This window comes from Tachyglossus aculeatus, chromosome 26 (assembly GCF_015852505.1).
Source record: "Tachyglossus aculeatus isolate mTacAcu1 chromosome 26, mTacAcu1.pri, whole genome shotgun sequence".
In the NCBI taxonomy this organism is placed as follows: Eukaryota; Metazoa; Chordata; class Mammalia; order Monotremata; family Tachyglossidae; genus Tachyglossus; species Tachyglossus aculeatus.
The window spans coordinates 17,594,944-17,618,010 of NC_052091.1; the positions used below are offsets into that span (position 1 = coordinate 17,594,944).

General features: G+C 46.4%; 1 protein-coding gene across 2 annotated transcripts in view; it reads right to left on the reverse strand.

Annotated features, from left to right (window-relative positions):
• Nucleotides 1-16,952, reverse strand: part of ZFAND6 (zinc finger AN1-type containing 6) — an 83,132-nt gene extending 66,180 nt beyond the window's left edge. The window contains exon 1 of one of the 2 annotated variants that reach the window (XM_038767340.1): nucleotides 16,873-16,952. The gene's annotated coding sequence lies outside the window, so the exon portion shown is untranslated. The remainder of the gene's footprint in view (nucleotides 1-16,872) is intronic. The other variant, XM_038767341.1, reaches the window with a different exon arrangement.
• Nucleotides 16,953-23,067: the final 6,115 nt, after the last annotated feature.

Below are 23,067 nucleotides of genomic sequence, written 5' to 3' on the forward strand. Positions count from 1 at the left end.
AACAAAGATCCTACCAACGAAACCTCCACAATTTTCTCTTTGCTTCACCCCAGATTAACTTCACTTGAAGCTGGACTCCAAAGCAACCAAACCTGAAGCTCCACCTTCCCAGATACCATTGGCTACCCATCTTCATCTCCTCCTTCTTCGAGCGCAAACTTTGCCGTTCGGATTGGCCGGGCCGAATATCCATTATTTTACAGAACTTTTCCTTCCTAGCAGGTTAGATTAAGCAGGTTAAAGCCCCCCACGACAGGCTGGTTTCTTAAAGACACAGGGGGCTGTGTTGCAGCTGTCCTCATTAATACGCACTGGACGGCTCTTTTGTCTAATTCAATAACCGGCTGGGCAGTCCGTGTCAACGGCACGGACTCTGCGGCTCCGGGCCTCGAAACCCTGTTCCGAGTACAATGGACCTGAAAAGAAAATAATCACACGATATTTACGCAAACCTACAAAGGCGGCGATGTTGATTAATTTACGCCCGTGTCTTTAAAATGGTGATTCCTTTCGTTACACGGCCAAAGGGGAGTTCGCTTTCGCCTTGGAAGCGGCTAAAATGGCCAAATTGCGCGCAAGATTGGGCTGAATACACCGAATGGGAATTTCGTATCGGTCTCTCAAGCTTTAGGGGGTAATCCCCATCCATATTTTCTCCGACGAGGCAAAATCCAATCATTTAACTTAGGTAACAGAAAATCAATGAAAATCTGACCCAACTACTTTCATTCTACTAACGAATCAGCAAGATGTGTTGGCTTTCATGCCAGGGTAACTGATTTGAGGCCTCAGACCAACTTGCTCATTGCGGAGTCTCATGTTGACGGTGCAATCGTTTTCCACATTATAACACGCTGGGGTAACTGATTTGAGGCCTTAGACCGACTTGCTCACTGCGGAGTCTCAGGTTGAGGGTGCAATCGGTTTCCCCATTATAACCGGGAGAGATTCTTTTCAAAAATCACCTTCAAAAATCTACATTTTGAGAAGCACGCCCGCTACGTTTGGGGAAAACGGTCCAAATACAGGAACCGTTGGTGCTGTAACCGTTGGCGATTTAGACACTTGTTCTCTCCTAGCCCAGAAGAGTTTAGTAGTATTAAGAATTATCTACACGCGACACCTTTCCCCAGTTTGGCGTATCAAGCCATTGCAAACTAGGGCCAGGACGCGAGGTGACTATCCAGGTAAGTTGACACAAAATCACAGTGGTTTTACTTGAGTAGGAGGGGGGGAAAAAAAGAGAGAGAAATTTGTTCCCCAAGTCAATCAAGGTGACATCAATGCAATTTTGTGGATGGCTACTGAGCTACAGTTATAACTTAAGTGCTTAACTAAAAGATTAAAATGACGGTTTGACTTTAGGTTTAAAAGCTACACCTGCTGAGTCTCGGGTTTCGTGCCCTGATACTGCTGAACTTGCGAAATGCCAGTTTACGTCTATTATTTTAAAGCCATCCCCTGAGTTTTATGAGTAGAATGGTAGTTTTTATTGCTTAATTTTTATTACACTGAACTTTCCTGCACAAAACCTAAGGACCTAAGACCTGCCACTACTAGTTTGGAGGGCTCAGCGCTTAGAACAGTGCTTGGCACATAGTAAGCGCGTAACAAATACCACCATTATTATTATTATCATCACTATCAATCTATTTAGTCGGCCTAGTATTCCGTCTCTGACGACAGCAAGGACACACTTAGAGGAACCCTGTATTTTTTTTAATGGTATTTGCTCAGCGCTTACTATGTGTTAAACACTATTCTAAGCACTGGGGTTGGTATGAGTTAATTAGGCCAGGCGGTCCCTGTCCCAGAGGTTGTGGGTTCAAATCCCGGCTCCACCACTTAGCTGTGTGACTTTGGGCGAGTCACTTCACTTCTCTGGGCCTCGGTTCCCTCATCTGTAAAATGGGGATTAAAACTGTGAGCCCCCCCGTGGGACAACCTGATCACCTTGTAACCTCCCCAGCGCTTAGAACAGTGCTTTGCACGTAGTAAGCGCTTAATAAATGCTATTATTATTATTATTATTATTATTATTATTATTATTATTAATATGGGGCTCAGAGTCCAAGTGGGAGGGAAAACAGGTTGAGGGAACTGGGGCACAGAGAAGTAAAGCGACTTACCCAAGGTCATACAGCAAGCAGGAATGAGAACCCAAGTCCTCTGACTCCCAGCCCCACGCTCTCCCCATTGGGCCACCCTGCTTCGCACCCTGTAGCCATTCATTCAGTCGTATTTACTGAGCGCTGACTGTGTGCGGGGCACTGTACTAAGCGCTCGGCAACAGATAGGGACAATCCCTACCCAACAACGGGCTCACAGTCTCCAAGGGGGGAGGCAGACAACAAACCCAACTCGTAGACAGGCATCAACTTGTACTTCCCAAGCGCTTAGTACAGTGCTCTGCACACAGTAAGCGCTCAATAAATACATTGATGATGATGATCAACAGCGTCAATATAAACAGAATTATAGATATCTACATCGTTGATAAAAGAGAATTAATAAATAGGTACATTACATACACAAGTGCTGCGGGGAGCGGGGTACAGCAGAGGGAGGGAGTTGGGGCGATGGGGAGGAGGAGGAGACGCTCAGTCTGGGAAGGCCTCCTGGAGGAGGTGAGCTCTGCCCTGTTGGATATTCACCCTAATTTTGAGGAATGCATTCTCTGGCATTCCCCCCACATTCATTCATTCATATTTATTGAGCGCTTACTGTGTGCAGAGCATTCCCCCCACATTCATTCATTCATTCAATGGTATTTATTGAGCGCTTACTGTGTGCAGAGCACTGGACTCTGCACACAGTTACGGATTCTTCTCCAAAATCGCCAAACACACCAACTTTGCTCACTTTGCTCACCTATCAGCGCTTAGAACAGTGCTTTGCACATAGTAAGCGCTTAATAAATGCCATCATTATTATTATTATTATTATTATCTACAACTGTGAGCCCCCCGTCGGACAACCTGATCACCTTGTACCCCCCTCGGCGCTTAGAACAGTGCTTGGCACACAGTAAGCGCTTAATAAATGCCATCATCATCAACATCATCATCAATCGTATTTACTGAGCGCTTACTATGTGCAGAGCACTGTACCAAGCGCTTGGGAAGTACAAATTGGCAACATCTAGAGACAGTCCCTACCCAACAGTGGGCTCACAGTCTAAAAGGGGGAGAAAGAGAACAAAACCAAACATACTAACAAAATAAAATAAATAGTATAGATATGTACAAATAAAATAAATAGAGTAAAAAAAATATGTACAAACACATACACATACATACACATATACATACAAACATAAGAGCCGATCTCTCCGGGGGGGGTGCTAAATTTAAATTTGAGGACGCCGCAGTTATTTGTTGCCATCCTCACAACTGGATTTAAAAGTCTTGCCCCTACAAATTCCTCGTAATGAAGATTTTCTCCAACTCTTTCTTTCCTCATCCAGTCCCGGGCTGAAACGGAACTCCTCGGGAGGTTGTCGGCGGGATTTAAATGTGCACAATTAGAAAACTCGGAAAGGGAAGCGGATGGAGTAGGACTAGTACTTAGTAGTAAGAAGAAGAACAATGATGGCATTTGTTAGAGGAGCAGCGTGGCTCAGTGGAAAGAGCCAGGGCTTGGGAGTCAGAGGTCATGGGTTCAAATCCCGGCTCCGCCACTTATCAGCTGGGTGACTTTGGGCAAGTCACTTCACTTCTCTGGGCCTCGGTTCCCTCATCTGTAAAATGGGAATGAAGACTGTGAGCCCCACGGGGGACAACCTGATCACCTTGTATCCCCCCCCCCCCCCCGAACCCGGCGCTTAGAACAGTGCTTCACACATAGTAAGCGCTTAACAAATACCATCATTATTATTATTATTATTATTGAGAATCAGCGTGGCTCAGTGGAAAGAGCCCGGGCTTCGGAGTCAGAGGGCATGGGTTCAAATCCCGGCTCTGCCAATTGTCAGCTGTGTGACTCTGGGCAAGTCACTTAACTTCTCTGGGCCTCAGTTCCCACATCTGTAAAATGGGGATTAAGACTGTGAGCCCCCGGTAGGACAACCTGATCACCCTGTAACCTCCCCAGCGCTTAGAACAGTGCTTTCCACATAGTAAGCGCTTAACAAATGCCATCATCATTATTATTATTATTATCATTCAAATCCCCGCTCCGCCACTTGTCAGCTGTGTGACTTTGGGCAAGTCGCTTCACTTCTCTGGGCCTCGGTTCCCTCACCTGGAAAATGGGGATGAAGACCGTGAGCCCCACGTGGGACAACCTGATCACCTTGTAACCTCCCCAGCGCTTAGAACAGTGCTTTGCACATAGTAAGCGCTTAACAAGTGCCATCATCATTATTATTATTATTATCATTCAAATCCCCGCTCCGCCACTTGTCAGCTGTGGGACTTTGGGCAAGTTGTTTCACTTCTCTGGGCCTCGGTTCCCTCATCTGGAAAATGGGGAGGAAGACCGTGAGCCCCCCGTGGGACAACCTGATCACCTTGTAACCTCCCCAGCGCCTAGAACAGTGCTTTGCACATAGTAAGCGCTTAACAAGTGCCATCATCATTATTATTATTATTATCATTCAAATCCCCGCTCCGCCACTTGTCAGCTGTGGGACTTTGGGCAAGTCGCTTCACTTCTCTGAGCCTCGGTTCCCTCATCTGGAAAATGGGGAGGAAGACCGTGAGCCCCCCGTGGGACAACCTGATCACCCTGTAACCTCCCCAGCGCCTAGAACAGTGCTTTGCACATAGTAAGCGCTCAATAAATACGACTGAATGAACTATGCCACGCTGCTTCTCTAGTCCTACTCCTACTGCTTCATCTCTCCATGTTTTGTTTTATCATCTGTTCCCCCCCCTTCTAGACTGTGAGCCCGTTGTTGGGTAGGGGCTGTCTCTAGATGTTGCCGATTTGTACTTCCAAGCGCTTAGTACAGTGCTCGTCACACAGTAAGCGCTCAATAAATACGATGGAATGAATCTCACCTCACACTCACCATTTTGAGCACACACTTGATTTTTTCCAAGGTCTCGAGCCCGTGCCAAGCTTCCCTCGCCAGTTCTAAAATTCCTTTCTGAGACCATGACCTCCTCCCCGCCTCTCTTTTCCACACGCCCACCCCCGGCAAATCCGTCCTCTTCCTCCACAGAGATCTCGATTCTTTCGGCCCCCTCTGTTTTCATTTCATTTCAATCGCATTTATTGATTTATTCAATCGCATTCATTGCCAACTTGTAACTCCCAAGCGCTTAGTCCAGTGCTCTGCATGCAGTAAGCGCTCAATAAATACGATTGAATGAATGAATGAATGGAGCGCTTACTGCGTGCAGAGCCCGGGCTTTGGAGTCAGAGGTCGTGGGTTCAAATCCCGGCTCCACCAACTGTCAGCTGGGTGACTTTGGGCAAGTCACTTCACTGCTCTGGGCCTCAGTTCCCTCATCTGGAAAATGGGGATTGAAACTGTGAGCCCCCACCATGGGACAACCTGATCACCTTGTAACCTCCCCAGCGCTTAGAACAGTGCTTTGCACATAGTAAACGCTTAACAAATACCATTATTATTATTATTATTATTATTACTAAGCGCTTGGGAAGGCCAAGTTGGCAACATATAGAGACGGTCCCTACCCAACAGCGGGCTCACAGTCTGATATTCTGCAGAACGGTGGGTCCCACTGAACTTCTACGTGCATCTCAGGGAAGCAGCGTGGCTCAGTGGAAAGAGCCCGGGCTTTGGAGTCAGAGGTCATGGGTTCGAATCCCGGCTCCGCCAACTGCCAGCTGTGTGACTTTGGGCAAGTCACTTCACTTCTCTGGGCCTCAGTTACCTCATCTGTAAACTGGGGATTAAGACTGTGAGCCCCCCGTGGGACAACCTGATCACCTTGTAACCTCCCCAGTGCTTAGAACAGTGCTTGGCACATAGTAAGCACTTAATAAATGCCATTATTATTATTTATTATTATTTGAATTATGGATTTATGAATTATTTATTCATGTCTGCCTCCCCCCGCTAGACTGGAAGCTCAGCGTGGGCTGGGAACGTATCTGCTGACTCTGCTGTATTGCACTCTCCCGAGCGCTTAGTACAGTGCTCTGCACATAGTAAGGGCTCAATAAATACCACCGATGATGATGATGTATCTGGTTTCTGAAAGACACAGAGTGTTGCATTTCAGCTGCCCTAATTATAAGCATCTGACAGCTCTTTGGGGAAGCAGCTTGGCTCAGTGGCAAGAGCACGGTCTTTGGAGTCAGAGGTCATGGGTTCGAATCCCGGCTCTGCCAATTGTCAGCTGTGTGACTTTGGGCCAATCACTTCTCTGGGCCTCAGTTACCTCATCTGTAAAATGGGGATGAAGACTGTGAGCTCCCCGTGGGACAACCTGATCACCTTGTAACCTCCCCAGCGCTTAGGACAGTGCTTTGCACATAGTCAGCGCTTAATAAACGCCATTATTATTATTTTATTTAATTCAATAAGTCACACAGAATAGCACCAACTTTGCAGCTCCGGATCTCAAAATGCCGTCCTGAGTATAACGTTTTCACCTGGACCTTGGTACATTAGGTCAATCAATCAATCAATCAATCGTATTTATTGAGCGCTTACTATGTGCAGAGCACTGTACTAAGCGCTTGGGAAGTACAAATTGGCAACACATAGAGACAGTCCCTACCCAACAGTGGGCTCACAGTCTAAAAGGGGGAGACAGAGAACAGAACCAAACATACATTAGGTGGTGCTCGATGCTTGGGACGTACAGAAAAAAGAAAAGAAATGGGCGCGCAAGGAGCTTACACTCGAAATGGGGGAGGGGGAACAAAATTTCCAACCCTTGTACTTGGGAAGTCCAAGTTGGCAACGTCTAGTGACGGTCCCTACCCAACAGTGGGCTCACAGTCTAGAAGGGGGAGACAGAGAACAGAGCAAACCATATTAACAAAATAAAATAAATAGAATAAATATGGACAAATAGAGTAATAAATACATACAAACATATATACATATATACAGGTGCTGTGGGGAGGGAAAGGAGGTAAGGCGGGGGGATGGAGAGGGGGAGGAGGGGAAGAGGAAGGAGGGAAACAGAGTAGGCATTTTACAAATACTGACTGAACAAATGAATGTGGGACAGAGACTGATTCCTGTATATATGTATATCCTGTATATATGTATATACGTTTGTACATATTTATTACTCTATTTATTTTACTTGTACATATCTATTCTATTTATTTTATTTTGTTAGTATGTTTGGTTTTGTTCTCTGTCTCCCCCTTTTAGACTGTGAGCCCACTGTTGGGTAGGGACCGTCTCTAGATGTTGCCAACTTGTACTTCCCAAGCGCCTAGTACAGTGCTCTGCACACAGTAAGCGCTCAATAAATACGATTGATTGATTGATTCCAACCTGATTATCTTGTTCTACTCTAGTGCTTAGCACATAGCACTTAAAGCAGCGTGGCTCAGTGGAAAGAGCCCGGGCTTGGGAGTCAGGGGTCATGGGTTCAAATCCCAGCTCTGCCAACTGTCAGCTGTGTGACTGTGGCCAAGTCACTTCCCTGGGCCTCAGTTCCCTCATCTGTAAAATGGGGATGAAGACTGTGAGCCCCCCGTGGGACAACCTGATCACCTTGTAACCTCCCTAGCGCTTAGAACGGTGCTTTGCACATAGTAAGCGCTTAACAAATACCATCATTATTATTGCTTAAAGCAGCGTGGCTCAGTGGAAAGAGCCCGGGCTTGGGAGTCAGAGGTCATGGGTTCAAATCCCAGCTCTGCCACTTGCCAGCTGTGTGACTTTGGCCAAGTCACTCCTCTGGGCCTCAGTTCCCTCATCTGTAAAATGGGGATGAAGACTGTGAGCCCCACATGGGACAATCTGATCACCTTGTATCCCCCCACCAGCGCTTCGCAAATAGTAAACACTTAATACCATCATTATTATTACTTAAATGCCATTCAAAAAATGAAGTCTAGACACCCACACCATCTATTATGCTGCTTAAATGTACTAAATTAAAAGAGAGTCAGTTCACCCGGACCTTCAGTCCCAAAGATGTTGTGCAAGAATTCAGGGCTCAGCATAAGCTGTGCTTCAGGAATAAAGTTCATCAGGTTTAGCAGAAGAACACGACGAGTTGTAAAAGCGCAATAAAGTATGAACCGGTCAAACGGTTGCAGAGTTCACGGTAACTTGGGCAAAGAAATCGGCAAGGAATTTTTCCCGGATCCCGAGGAGACATCAAAGGCGAACACTCCAGGCGTGAAGTTGCCAGCCAGTAACTTGTTTAGCCGAAACAAGTTCCGGATAAAATATCGACCGGTCCAACGGATGCAGAGTTCACGGTAACTCGGGCAAAGAAATCGACGAGGAATTTTTCCCGGATCCCGAGGAGACACCAAAGGCTCAAGACGTGAAGTTGCCAGCCGGTAACTCGTTTCGCCGAAACAAGTTCCGATTAAGATAACTATCGGGTGGGGACCGTCTCTATATGTTGCCAACTTGTACTTCCCAAGCGCTTGGTACAGTGCTCTGCACCCAGTAAGCGCTCAATAAATACGATTGATTGATTGGTTGATATCAACCGGTCAAACAGACGCAGAGTTCCCGCTAACTCGGGCAAAGAAATCGACAAGGATTTCGAAAATGCCGGACTTGACTTTTAAAAGACAACCCCCCGTTCCTTGTTTTGGGCGAGAAATCGGTGCCGATTTGTCCCTGATCCCGAGGAGACACAAAAGGCGAACGCTCCAGACGTGAAGTTGCCAGCCGGGTAACTCGTTTCGCCGAAACGAGTTCGCGTCCGACTCACAACCCGCAAAATGAATTAATTGTGGGAAAGACAACACCAGTCACCAAAAGCACGTTGGTTTCTCCCCCTTCTAGACTGTGAGCCCACTGTTGGGTAGGGACTGCCTCTATATGTTGCCAACTTGGGCTTCCCAAGCGCTTAGTACAGTCCTCTGCACACAGTAAGCGCTCAATAAATACGATTGATTGATTGATTGATTACCATACCTCAGCGAGGATAATGATGGCATTTTATTAAGCGCTTACTATGTGCAAAGCACCGTTCTAAGCACTGAAGATGCTACAAGGTGATGAGGTTGTCCCAGGTGGGGCATTTTACAGATTTTACATTTACAGATTTTACAGATTTACAGATTTTACACTTTACAAATTTTACAGATGAGGTAACTGAGGCCCAGAGAAGTGAAGTGACTTGCCCAAAGTCACACAGCTGACAAGTGGTGGAGCCGGGATTTGAACCCATGACCTCTGACTCCAAAGCCCGGGCTCTTTGAGGATGTCAGGGACCTCCTGACGAGTCATGACTAGGAAGCCAAAAAATTATGAGAAGAAAAAAAAACCCATCAAAGGCTAGAAAAACAAAAATCTTATTTAACAGATGGAGGACGGGCAAATTTGACGTTTCCTTTCGGAAAAAAGGAACTATAAATAGCATCGGCGCTACGTTTCGATGCTCCGGATCATCGGGAATGTTTGTACATATTTTTTTACCCTATTTATTTATTTAATTTATTTGTACATATCTATTCTATTTATTTTATTTTGTTAGTATGTTTGGTTTTGTTCTCTGTCTCCCCCTTTTAGACTGTGAGCCCACTGTTGGGTAGGGACTGTCTCTAAATGTTGCCAATTTGTACTTCCCAAGCGCTTGGTACAGTGCTCTGCACATAGTAAGCGCTCAATAAATACGATTGATGATGATGATGATCGGGAAGTAATAAACCTGCCTCGGATTCCCCTCCTTGAGTACGGTGACTCTTCCTGGGATAACGTCTTCGGACGACGAAGTCTCTAAACCGGGCCAAAGTTGGGAAAGGTAGGGACCGTCTCTAGATGTTGCCAACTTGGACTTCCCGAGCGATTAGTACAGTGCTCTGCACACAGTAAGCACTCAATAAATACGATTGATTGATTGATTGATTGGAAATGAGGGCATCGGATCTAAAAGGGTGAATGGCGCGGCGGTCGCCGTCATCAGTTCTCTTTCCCGACTTCTCGGTCCCCAGGTCGCGGGCCTGAGACTCCCTGGCCGCTCTCAACTAGACTCTCGGGGCTTTATTGAGCACCTCCTGGCTCTGCAGCGCTGTACTGAACGTTTGGGAGAGCACAGCACCAAACTGCCACGTGATGGCTGCCCCGCAGGAGCTTAAAATCTAATAAAGGCGGACAGATAAATAATCTGCGAGTGGAAGAATATGGACACAGGAAGAATCAATGGTACTTATTGAGTGCTTATTATTCATTCATTCATTCAATCGTATTTATTGAGCGCTTACTGTGTGCAGAGCACTGGACTAAGCGCTTGGGAAGTCCAAGTTGGCAACATATAGAGACGGTCCCTACCCAACAGTGGGCTCACAGTCTAGAAGTCTATCATATGCAGGGCGCTGTACTAAGCGGTTGGGTAGGGACTGTCTCTATATGTTGCCAACTTGTACTTCCCAAGCACTTAGTACAGTGCTCTGCACACAGTAAGCGCTCAATAAATACGATTGATTGATTGGGAAAGTGCACTACAACAGAATTACCGGGGAAGCAGCGTGGCTCAGTGGAAAGAGCCCGAGATTTGGAGTCAGAGGTCACGGGTTCAAATCCTGACTCTGCCACTTGTCAGCTGTGTGACTTTGGGCAAGTCACTTCACTGGGCCTCAGTTCCCCCATCTGTAAAATGGGGATGAAGACTGTGAGCCCCCCGTGGGACAACCTGATCACCCTGTAACCTCCCCAGCACATAGTAAGCGCTTAATACCATTATTATTATTATTATTATTATTAATTAACAGACACATTCACAGCCCACGATGATTGAGAGGGAGGATGGGTGAGAAGTGGAACTCTGTTGTAGTGTACCGTCCCAAGTGTAAGCGCTCAATAAATACCTCTGATTGATTAGACGCTCCCCTATTTCCATGCGCCCCCTAAATCAATTGGGTTTTTCCTTGGACTCACAGGGCCCCAGAGCACACCACAAGTATTATTATTATTAATCATATTTATCGAGCACTTGCTGTGTGCAAAGCAATGTACTAAGCACTTGGGAGAGTCCAATATAACAACAGACACAGAGAAGCAGCGTGGCTTAGTGGAAAGAGCCCGGGTTTAGGAGTCGGAGGTTGTGGGTTCTAATCCCGGCCCCGCCTCCTGTCAGCTGTGTGACTCTGGGCAAGTCTACTAATACTAATAATAACTTGTACTTCCCAGGTGCTTAGTACAGTGCTCTGCACACAGTAAGCGCTCAATAAATGCGATTGAATGAAAAAAAAGTTCCTCAAGGGCAAAAACCATTTCCTTTCCTCGTCATTAAGGGCTCAGCAGACCTAGCATGGAAGCTCATTGTGGGCAGGGAATGCATCTGCTTTACTGTCATGTTGTACTCTCCCAAACGCTTAGTACAGTGCTTGGAATATAGTAGGCGCTTAAGTACCATCATTATTATTATTATTCCCTGCCCACAATGAGCTCAATTTAGAGGGGAGTAGTAGTACTAATATTAACTAAGCACTTGTGTACACAGCACCGTCATAAGCATTTAGAGAGAATCAATCAATCAATCGTATTTATTGAGCGCTTACTATGTGCAGAGCACTGTACTAAGCACTTGGGAAGTACAAATTGGCAACACATAGAGACAGTCCCTACCCAACAGAGACAGTCCCTACCCAACAGAGAAGACAGGTGGGAACCGTTTACTGAGCACTTAGTGTGTGCAGAGCACTGTACTAAGCGCTTGGAAGTGTACAACATTAAACAGACACTTGTACACAATTTCTGTCTGCTTGCCTCCCCCATTAAAATGCAAGTTCCTAGACTGTGAGCCTGCTGTTGGGTAGGGACCGTCTCTATATGTTGCCAACTTGTACTTCCCAAGCGCTTAGTACAGTGCTCTGCACACAGTAAGCGCTCAATAAATACGACTGAATGAAAAAAGTTCCTCAAGGGCAAAAACCACTTCCTTTTTCTCATTATTAAGGGCTCAGCAGACCTAGCATGGAAGCTCATTGTGGGCAGGGAATGCATCCGCTTTACTGTCAGGTAGTACTCTCGCAAGCGCTTAGTACAGTGCTTGGAATATAGTAGGTGCTTAAATACCATCATCATTATTATTATTATTATTCCCTGCCCACAATGAGCTCAATTTAGAGGGTAGTAGTAGGACTAATTAACTAAGCACTTGCTGTGTACACAGCACCGTCATAAGCATTTAGACAGAAGACAGGTGGGAATCATTTACTAAGCACTTAGTGTGTGCAGAGCACTGTACTAAGCGCTTGGAAGAGTACAACAATAAACAAGACACGTGTACACAATTTATGTCTGCTTGCTCCCCCCATTAAAATGCAAGTTCATCAAGGGTAAAAACCATTTCTTTTTCTCCTTATTAAGGGCTCAGTAGACCTAGCGTGTAAGCTCGTTGTGGGCAGGGAATGCATCCGCTTTACTGTCATGTTGTACTCTCCCCAACGCTTAGTACAGTGCTTGGAATATAGTAGGCGCTTAAATACCATCATCATTATTATTATTCCCTGCCCACAATGAGCTCAATTTAGAGGGTAGTAGTAGTATTAACTAAGCATTTACTGTGTACACAGCACCGTCATACTTATTTAGAGAGAAGACAGATGGGAATCGTTTACTAAGTGATTATTGTGTGCACAGCACTGTACTAAGTGCTTGGAATATAGTAGGCGCTTAAATACCATCATTATTATTATTATTCCCTGCCCACAATGAGCTCAATTTAGAGGGTAGTAGTAGTATTAACTAAGCATTTACTGTGTACACAGCACCGTCATACTTATTTAGAGAGAAGACAGATGGGAATCATTTACTAAGTGATTACTGTGTGCAGAGCACTGTACTAAGCGCTTGGAAGAGTAAAATACAGCAATAAACAGACACAATTTATGTCTGCTTGCCTCCCCCATTAAAATGTAAGCTCCTCGAGGGCAAAAAACATTTCTTTTTCTTGTCAGTAAGGGCTCAGCAGACCTAGCATGGAAGCTCGTTGTGGGCAGGGAATGCATCTGCTTTACTGTCATGTTGTACCCTCCCGAGCGCTTAGTACACTGCCCTGCAAGCAGTAAGCCCTCAATAAATACGACTGACTGACTTTCCACCTCAGAAAAGCACGCTAACTTCCAACACTTCCAGTTTTCCTGTACCCTTCCACGATCGAGGGTACTTATTGAGGGCTTACTGTGTGCAGGGCGCTGTACTAAGCGCTTGGGAGAATAATAATAATGGTGGTATTTGTTACACGCTTACTACATGTGAAGCACGCTCTACAAGGGGATACAAGGTGATCCCACGTGTTTCCCTCACACAATGCTCCCTTCCAACAGGGCTCCAGTCACACAATGCTCTCTTCCCATGGTGCTCCCCTCACAGTGCTCCCCTCCTCCTAGTTCCCTCACACAGTGCTCCCTTCCCACAATGTTTCCCTCCCACCGTGCTCCCTTTCCACAATGTTTCCCTCCCACAGTGCTCCCTTCCCACAGTGCTCTCTCCCTACAGGGCTCCCCTCAGTTTTCTCTTAATAATAGTAAAAATTATATTTAAGTGCTTACTATGTGCCGAGCGCTCTCTTCCCACAAGTCTCTCCTCCCATAGTGCTTCCTTCCCACAATGTTCCCCTCACAGTGCTCTCTTCCCACAATGTTCCCCTCCCACAGTGCTCTCTTCCCACATTGTTCCCCTCAGACAGTGCTCTCTTCCCACAATGATCCCCTCACAAAGTGCTCTCTTCAGTGTTCCCCTCACACAGTGCTCTCTTCCCACAATGTTACCTCACACAATGCTCTCTTCCCTCAATGTTCCCCTCACACAATGCTCTCTTCCCACAATGTTCCCCTCACACAGTGCTCTCTTCCCACAATGTTCCCCTCACACAGTGCTTTCTTCCCACAGTGTTCCCCTCACACAATGCTCTCTTCCCACAATGTTCCTCACACAGTGCTCTCTTCCTACAATGTCCCCTCACACAGTGCTCTTCCCACAATGTTCTCGTCCCACATGGCTCCTCTCACAGTGCTGTCAATAATAGTAATAATGATGGTATTTGTTAAGTGCTCACTATGTGCCAAGCGCTCTCTCTTCCCACATGTCTCTCCTCCCATAGTGCTCCCTTCCCACAATGTTCCCCTCACACATGGCTCCCCTCACACAGTGCTCTCTTCCCACAATGTTCCCCTCACACAGTGCTCTCTTCTCACAATGCTCCCCTCATAATGTTCTCTTCCCAGAAGCCTTTCCTCCCATAGTGCTCCCTTCCCACAGTGTTCCCCTCCCAGTGCTCTCTTCCCACAGGGCTCCCCTCACGGTTTTCTCTTAATAATAGTAAAAATGATGATATTTGTTAAGTGCTTACTATGTGCCAAGCGCTCTCTTCCCACAAGTCTCTCCTCCCATAGTGCTTCCTTCCCACAATGTTCCCCTCTCTCCTGGCTCCCCTCACAGTGCTCTCTTCCCACAATGTTCCCCTCACACAGTGCTCTCTTCCCACAATGTTCCCCTCCCAGTGCTCTCTTCCTACAATGCTCCCCTCACAATGCTCCCCTCCCACAATGGTCCTGTCGCACGGTGCTCCCTTCCCACAGGGCTCCCCTCACACAGTGCTCCCCTCCCAGTGCTCCCTTTCCGGAAGTCTCCCCTCCCACAGTGCTCCCTTCCCAAAATGCTCCCTTCCCACAGGACTCCCCTCACAGTGCTCCCTTCCCACAATGCTCCCCTCACAGTGCTCCCTTCCCACAAGGATCCCCTCCCACAATGCTCCCCTCACGGTGCTCTCTTCCTACAATGTTCCCCTCACAGTGCACCCTTCCCACAATGTCCCCCTCCCACAGCGCTCCCTTCCCACAATGTCCCCCTCACACAGTGCTCCTGTCACAGTGCTCCCTTCCCACAGGGCTCCCCTCCCACAGTGCTCTCTTCCTACAATGCTCCCCTCACACTGCTCGCTTCCCAGAATGCCCCCTTCCCAAAGGGCTCCCCTTCCAGTGCTCCCTTCCCACAATGCTCCCATCCCGCAGTACTCCCCTCACAACGCTCCCCTCCCACGGTGCTCCCTTCACACAATGTTCCCCTCACACAGTGCTCCCATCACAGTGCTCCCTTCCCACAATGCTCCCCTCCCAATGCTCCCTTCCCACAATGCTCCCCTCACAGTGCTCTCTTCCCACAGGGATCCCCTCCCACAATGCTCCCCTCACAATGCTCCCTTCCCACAATGCTCCCTTCCCAGAATGCTCTCTTCCCACAGGGCTCCCCTCACACAGTGCTCCCTTCCCACAATGCTCCCCTCACAGTGCTCCCTTCCCACAACGCTCCCTTCTCACAATGTTCCCATCCCAATGCTCCCTTCCCATAATGCTCCCCTCACAGTGCTCCCTTCCCAGAATGCTCCCCTCCCAGAATGCTCCCTTCCCACAGGGCTCCCCTCACACCGTGCTCCCTTCCCAGAATGCTCTCTTCCCACAGGGCTCCCCTCACACCGTGCTCCCTTCGCACAATGCTCCCCTCACACAGTGCTCCCTTCCCACAATGCTCCCCTCTCACAATGTTCCCCTCCCAGAATGCTCTCTTCCCACAGGGCTCCCTTCCCACAATGCTCCCCTGACAGTGCTCCCCCCTCACAATGCTCCCCTCCCACAGCGCTCCCCTCACAATGCTCTCTTCCCACAGGGATCCCCTCCCACAATGCTCCCCTCATAGTGCTCCCTTCCCAGAATGCTCCCCTCCCACAATGCTCTCTTCCCACAGGGCTCCCCTCACACCGTGCTCCCTTCCCACAATGCTCCCCTCACAGGGTTCCCCTCACACAATGCTCCCTTCCCACAATGCTCCCCTCTCACAGTGCTCCCCTCACAATGCTCCCCTCCCAGAATGCTCTCTTCCCACAATGCTCCCCTGACAGTGCTCCCCCCTCACAATGCTCCCCTCCCACAGTGCTCCCCTCACAATGCTCTCTTCCCACAGGGATCCCCTCCCACAATGCTCCCCTCACAGGGCTCCCTTCCCAGAATGCTCCCCTCCCACAATGCTCCCTTCCCAGGATGCTCTCTTCCCACAGGGCTCCCCTCACACCGTGCTCCCTTCCCAGAATGCTCCCCTCCCACAATGCTCCCTTCCCAGAATGCTCTCTTCCCACAGGGCACCCCTCACACCGTGCTCCTTTCCCACAATGCTCCCCTCCCACAATGCTCCCTTCCCAGAATGCTCTCTTCCCACAGGGCTCCCCTCACGCAATGCTCCCTTCCCACAATGCTCCCCTCTCACAATGTTCCCCTCCCACAGTGCTCCCCTCACAATGCTCCCTTCCCACAATGCTCCCCTCCCAGAATGCTCTCTTCCCACAGGGCTCCCTTCCCACAATGCTCCCCTGACAGTGCTCCCCTCTCACAATGTTCCCCTCCCACAGTGCTCCCCTCCCAATGCCCTCTTCCCACAGGGATCCCCTCCCACAATGCTCCCCTCACAGTGCTCCCTTCCCACAATGCTCCCCTCCCACAGGGCTCCCTTCCCAGAATGCCCTCTTCCCACAGGGCTCCCTTCCCACAATGCCCCGGTCGCCCCAGCCCCCGTCACCGCTCTCCCCCCCAGCGCGCACGCGCGCGCCCCTGACGTCATCACGTCGCGCGCGCCGCGGCCGCCACCGCCCCCCCCGACGACGTGGCCCCTCCCTTTCACCTTGCGCCCCTCGCCTGGGCCTCGACGGGCGCGCCCCCGCCGCCGGGGAGCGCGCCGCGGGCCGGCACCCATCCCACCCCACCCCCAGCCCCCTCGGACCGGCTCCGGCCCGGAAGGAGGAAGGGACTCACCTGGACACACTCCCAACCTAGGGCCGACCGCCCGCCGACACGGATGAGGCCGCGGCGCGCGCGCACGCGCGCGCACCCCCGTCGCCCGCTCGCTCCCGCTCGCCCGGCGGCCGCCGCCGCCGCCGCCGACCCCCGCTCGGCTGTTGAGTAAACTTTTCTGTTTGGTCGTTCGGGCCGTGACGTCACCGCGCGGGACAGCGCGGGGATTGGTCGGCTGCGTAGCGCTGCCCGGCCAATGGCGGAGGAGCGGGGCGGGGCCTCGCCCCGCGGAGCGCTGTGATTGGCCGGAGCGCGCGCGAGGGGGCGCGGGCCCCGCCCCTCGGGGGGGCCTTGAACCGGCGTTGCCAGGCGACAAAGGGGCGTGGCCTATTCTGGGGGGTGGGGCCGGAATTTAAAGGGGCCGCGGCCCCCTTCGCACTCAACAACAACAATCAATCAATCAATCGTATTTATTGAGCGCTCACTATGCGCAGAGCACTGTACTAAGCGCTTGGGAAGTACAAATTGGCAACATAGAGAGACGGTCCCTACCCAACAGTGGGCTCACAGTCTAACAACAACAACATCAACAACACAGTCATCCCCTTGATGACTGTCAACTTGCTCTGGCCAGGAAATGTGTCCCCCAGCTGTTACCTTCTACCCTCCCAAGAGCTTTTTTAATAATAATAATAATAATAGTCATAATGACTATAAATAATAAATAAAAAAATAAATACGATTGATGATAAATAATGGTGTTGGTTAAGCTTTGGGCAAGTGACTTCACTTCTCTGGGCCTCAGTTCCCTCATCTGTAAAATGGGGATGAAGACTGTGAGCCCCCCCCCCGCGTGGGACAACCTGATCACCTTGTAACCTCCCCAGCGCTTAGAACAGTGCTTTGCCCATAGTAAGCGCTTAATAAATGCCATTATTATTATTATTATTATTAAGCACTTCCTATGTGCCAATCAATCAATCAATCGTATTTATTGAGCGCTTACTGTGTGCAGAGCACTGGACTAAGCGCTTGGGAAGTACAAGTTGGCAGTGCCAGGCACTGTAACAATAATAATAATAATAATAATAATAATAATAATAATAATAATAATAATCGTAATGACTATAAATAATGATGTTGGTTAAGCACTTCCTATGTGCCAGGCACTGTACAGTCAATCAATCGTATTTATTGAGCGCTTACTATGTGCAGAGCACTGTACTAAGCGCTTGGGAAGTACATATTGGCAACATATAGAGACGGTCCCTACCCAACAGTGGGCTCACAGTCTAACAACAACAACATCAACAACACAGTCATCATCCCCTGGATGACTGTCAACTTGCTCTGGCCCGGAAATGTGTCCCCCAACTGTTACCTTCTACCCTCCCAAGAGCTTTTTTAATAATAATAATAATAATAATAATAATAATAATAATAATAATAATAATAATAATCTATAAATAATGATGTTGGTTAAGCACTTCCTACGTGCCGGGCACTGAAATGTGTCCTCCAACTGTTACCTTCTACCCTCTCAAGAGCTTTTTGAATAATAATAATAATAATAGCCATAGTCACTATAAATAATGATGGTTAAGCACTTCCTATGTGCCAGGCACTGTAAGAATAATAATAATAATAATAATAATAATAATAATAATAATAGTCGTAATGACTATAAATAATGATGTTGGTTAAGCACTTCCTATGTGCCAGGCATTGTAATGTGTCCCCCAACTGTTACCTTCTACCCTCCCAAGAGCTTTTTTAACAATAATAATAATAATAATAATAGTCATAATGACTGTAAAGATGTTGGTTAAGCACTTCCTATGTGCCAGGCACTGTAACAATAATAATAATAATAATAATGATAATAAGAATAAATGATGGTGTTTGTTAAGCGCTTAGTACGTTCCAGGCACTGTAACAATAATGATAATAATAATAAATGATGATGTTAAGCTCTTACTATGTTCCAGGCACTGTAACAATAATAATAATAATGATAATAATAAATGATGGTGTTTGTTAAGAGCTTACTACGTTCCAGGCACTGTAACAATAATGATAATAATCATAATAATAATAATAAATGATGCTGTTAAGCGCTTACCATGTTCCAGGCACTGTAACTATAATAATAATAATAATAATAATAGTAACAATAAATGATGGTGTTTGTTAAGCGCTTACTACTTCCAGGCACTGTAACAATAATAATAATAATTATAATAATAATAAATGATGGTGTTTGTTAAGCACTTACTACGTTCCAGGCACTGTAACAATACTACTACTACTACTACTAATAATAATAATAATAAATGATGGTGTTTGTTAAGCACTTACTACGTTCCAGGCACTGTAATAATAATAATAATCATAGTAAATGATGGTGTCTGTTAAGTGCTTACTACGTTCCAAGCACTGTTAATAATCATAATGATAGTAATAATAATAATAATAATAAATGATGGTGTTTGTAAAGCGCTTACTATGTTCCAGGCACTGTAATAATAATGATAATGGTATTAAGAGCATACTATGTGCAGGAACTGTAACAATAATAATAATAATAATGGTATTTGTGAAGCGCTTACTATGGGCCAGGTCACTGTGATAATAACAATAGTAATAGTGTTTGTTAAGAGCATACTATGTGCCCAGAACTGTAATAATAACAATAATAATAATAATAATAATGGTATTTGTTAAGCATTTACTATGTGCCAGGTACTGTAATAATAAAAATAATAGTAATAATGGTATTTGTTATATGCTTACTATGTTCCAGGCACTGTAATAATAACAATAATAATAATGGTATTTGTTAAGAGCATACTATGTGCCAGGAACTGTAATAGTAACAACAATAATAATAATAATAATGGCGGTATTTGTTAAGCACTTACTCTGTGCTAAGCACTGTTCCAAGCGCTGGGGTGGATACAAGGTAATCAGGTTGTCCCACGGGGGGCTCACAGTCTTCATCCCCATTTTACAGATGAGGGAACTGAGGCCCATAATAATAATCAATCAATCAATCAATCATATTTATTGAGCGCTTACTGTGTGCAGAGCACTGTATTAAGCGCTTGGGAAGTACAAGTTGGCAACTTGTATAATAATGGTATTTGTTAAGCGCTCACTATGTGCCAGGTACTGTAAGAATAATCATAGTAATAATGGTATTTGTTAAATGCTTGCTATGTTCCAGGCACTGTAATAATAACAATAATAATAATGGCATTTGTTAAGCACTTACTATGTGCCAGGAACTGTAATAATAACAATAATTATAATAATAATAATAATGGTTTTTGTCAAGCACTTACTATGTGCCAGGTACTGTAATAATAATAATAGTAGTAGTAATGGTTTTTGTCAAGCACTTACTATGTGCCAGGTACTGTAATAATAATCATAATAATAGTAGTAATAATGGTTTTTGTCAAGCACTTACTATGTGCCAGGTACTGTAATAATAATAATAGTAGTAATAATGGTATTTGTTAAGTGCTTACTATGTGCCAGGTACTGTAATAATAATAATAGTAGTAGTAATGGTTTTTATCAAGCGCTTACTATGTGCCAGGTACTGTAATAATGATAATAGTATTAATAATGGTATTTGTTAAGCGCTTACTATGTGCCAGGTACTGTAATAATAATAATAGTAGTAATAATGGATTTGTTAAGTGCTTACTATGTGCCAGCTACTGTAATAATAATAATAGTAGTAATAATGGTTTTGTTAAGCGCTTACTATGTGCCAGGCACTGTAATAATGATAATAGTAGTAATAATGGTATTTGTCAAGCGCTTACTATGTGCCAGGTACTATAATAATAATAATAGTAGTAATAATGGTTTTTGTCAAGGCTTACTATGTGCCAGGTACTGTAATAATAATAATAATAGTAGTAATACTGGTATTTGTTAAGCACTTACTATGTACCAGGTACTGTAATAATAATAATAATAGTGGTAATAATGGTATTTGTTAAGTGCTTACTATGTGCCAGGTACTGTAATAATAATAATAGTAGTAATAATGGTATTTGTTAAGCACTTACTATGTGCCAGGCCACTGTAATAATAATAATAATGGTATTTGTTAAGTGCTTCCTATGTGCCAGTTACTGTAATAATAATAATAATGGTATTATTTCTGGGCCTCAGTTACCTCATCTGGGAAATGCACACATAGTAAGTGCTCAATAAATATGATGGTAATTATAATCCCCACTCGCAGCCCCACAGCACTTACATCCACATCTGTAATTCATTTATTTCGACTAATGCCCGTCTCCCCCTCTAGACTGTAAGCTCGCTGGGCAGGGAATGTGTCTGTTTATTGTTATCTAGCACTCTCCTAATAATAATAATAATAATAATAATGGCATTTATTAAGTGCTTACTATATACAGGTGCTGTGGGGAGGGGAAGGAAGTAAGGCGGGGGGCTCAGTGGAAAGAGCCTGGGCTTTGGAGTCAGAGGTCATTGGTTCAAATCCTGGCTCTGCCACTTGTCAGCTGTGTGACTTTGGGCAAGTCACTTCACTTCTCTGTGCCTCAGTTACCTCATCTATAAAATGGGGATTAAGACTGTGAGCCCCCCCGTGGGACAATCTGATCACCTTGTAAACTCCCCAGCGCTTAGAACAGTGCTTTGCACATAGTAAGCGCTTAATAAATGCTATTATTATTATTATTATTATTATGGGGAGAGGGAGGAGGGGGCTGAGTGTGGGAAGGCCTCCTGGAGGAGGTGAGCTCTCAGTAGGGCTTTGAAGGGAGGAAGAGAGCGAGCTTGGCGGATGTGCGGACACAATGCGACTGAACGAGTTCTGTTTGTATATCGGGTATTGAAGTCCCATTTTATAGGTGAGGTAAGTGAGGCCCAATCAATCAATCGTATTTATTGCGCGCTTACTGTGTGCAGAGCACTGTACTAAGCGCTTGGGAAGTACAAGTTGGCAACATGTAGAGACAGTCCCTACCCAACAGTGAGCTCACAGTCAAGAAGACTGCATTATCAATCAATCGTATTTATTGAGCGCTTACTGTGTGCAGAGCACTGGACTAAGCGCTTGGGAAGTACAAGTTGGCAACATGTAGAGACAGTCCCTACCCAACAGCGGGCTCACAGTCAAGAAGACTGCATTATCAATCAATCGTATTTATTGAGCGCTTACTGTGTGCAGAGCACTGGACTAAGCGCTTGGGAAGGACAAGTTGGCAACATGTGGAGACAGTCCCTACCCAACAGCGGGCTCACAGTCAAGAAGACTGCATTATCAATCAATCGTATTTATTGAGCGCTTACTGTGTGCAGAGCACTGTACTAAGCGCTTGGGAAGTACAAGTTGGCAACATATGGAGACAGTCCCTGCCCAACAGTGGCCCAGAGTAGTTAAGTGACTTGTCCAAGGTCACACGCAGCGTGCTGCTTGAGCCCACTGTTGGGTAGGGACTGTCTCTGTGTGTTGCCAATTTGTACTTCCCAAGAGCTTAGTACAGTGCTCTGCACATAGTAAGCGCTCAATAAATACGATTGATTGATTGATTGATTGATTGACAGCCTCTACTGCCTGCCTTCTGCTTTGTAAAAGAAAAGTACGGACTGGGCCGCCTGACAGGAGCCGGGCAGGGACCAGGGAATGGAGGGAAGCGGGGTGAGGCTTACCTCGTCAATACCTAGACAGGTATTGAATCCCCTGTTGGGTAGGGACTGTCTCTATATGTTGCCAATTTGTACTTCCCAAGCGCTTAGTACAGTGCTCTGCACATAGTAAGCGCTCAATAAATACGATTGATGATGATGATGAGGGAACTGAAGGGCCCAGACTGAGCCCCTTCCTTCCTCTCCCCCTCGTCCCCCTCTCCATCCCCCCCATCTTACCTCCTTCCCTTCCCCACAGCACTTGTATATATGTATATATGTTTGTACATATTTATTACTCTATTTATTTTACTTGTACATATCTATCCTATTTATTTTATTTGGTTAGTATGTTTGGTTTTGTTCTCCGTCTCCCCCTGTTAGACTGTGAGCCCACTGTTGGGTAGGGACCGTCTCTAGATGTTGCCAATTTGTACTTCCCAAGCGCTCAGTACAGTGCTCTGCACATAGTAAGCGCTCAATAAATACGATTGATGACGATGACTTGCTCACGGTCTCGGAGCGGACGGGGGGAGCAGAGCC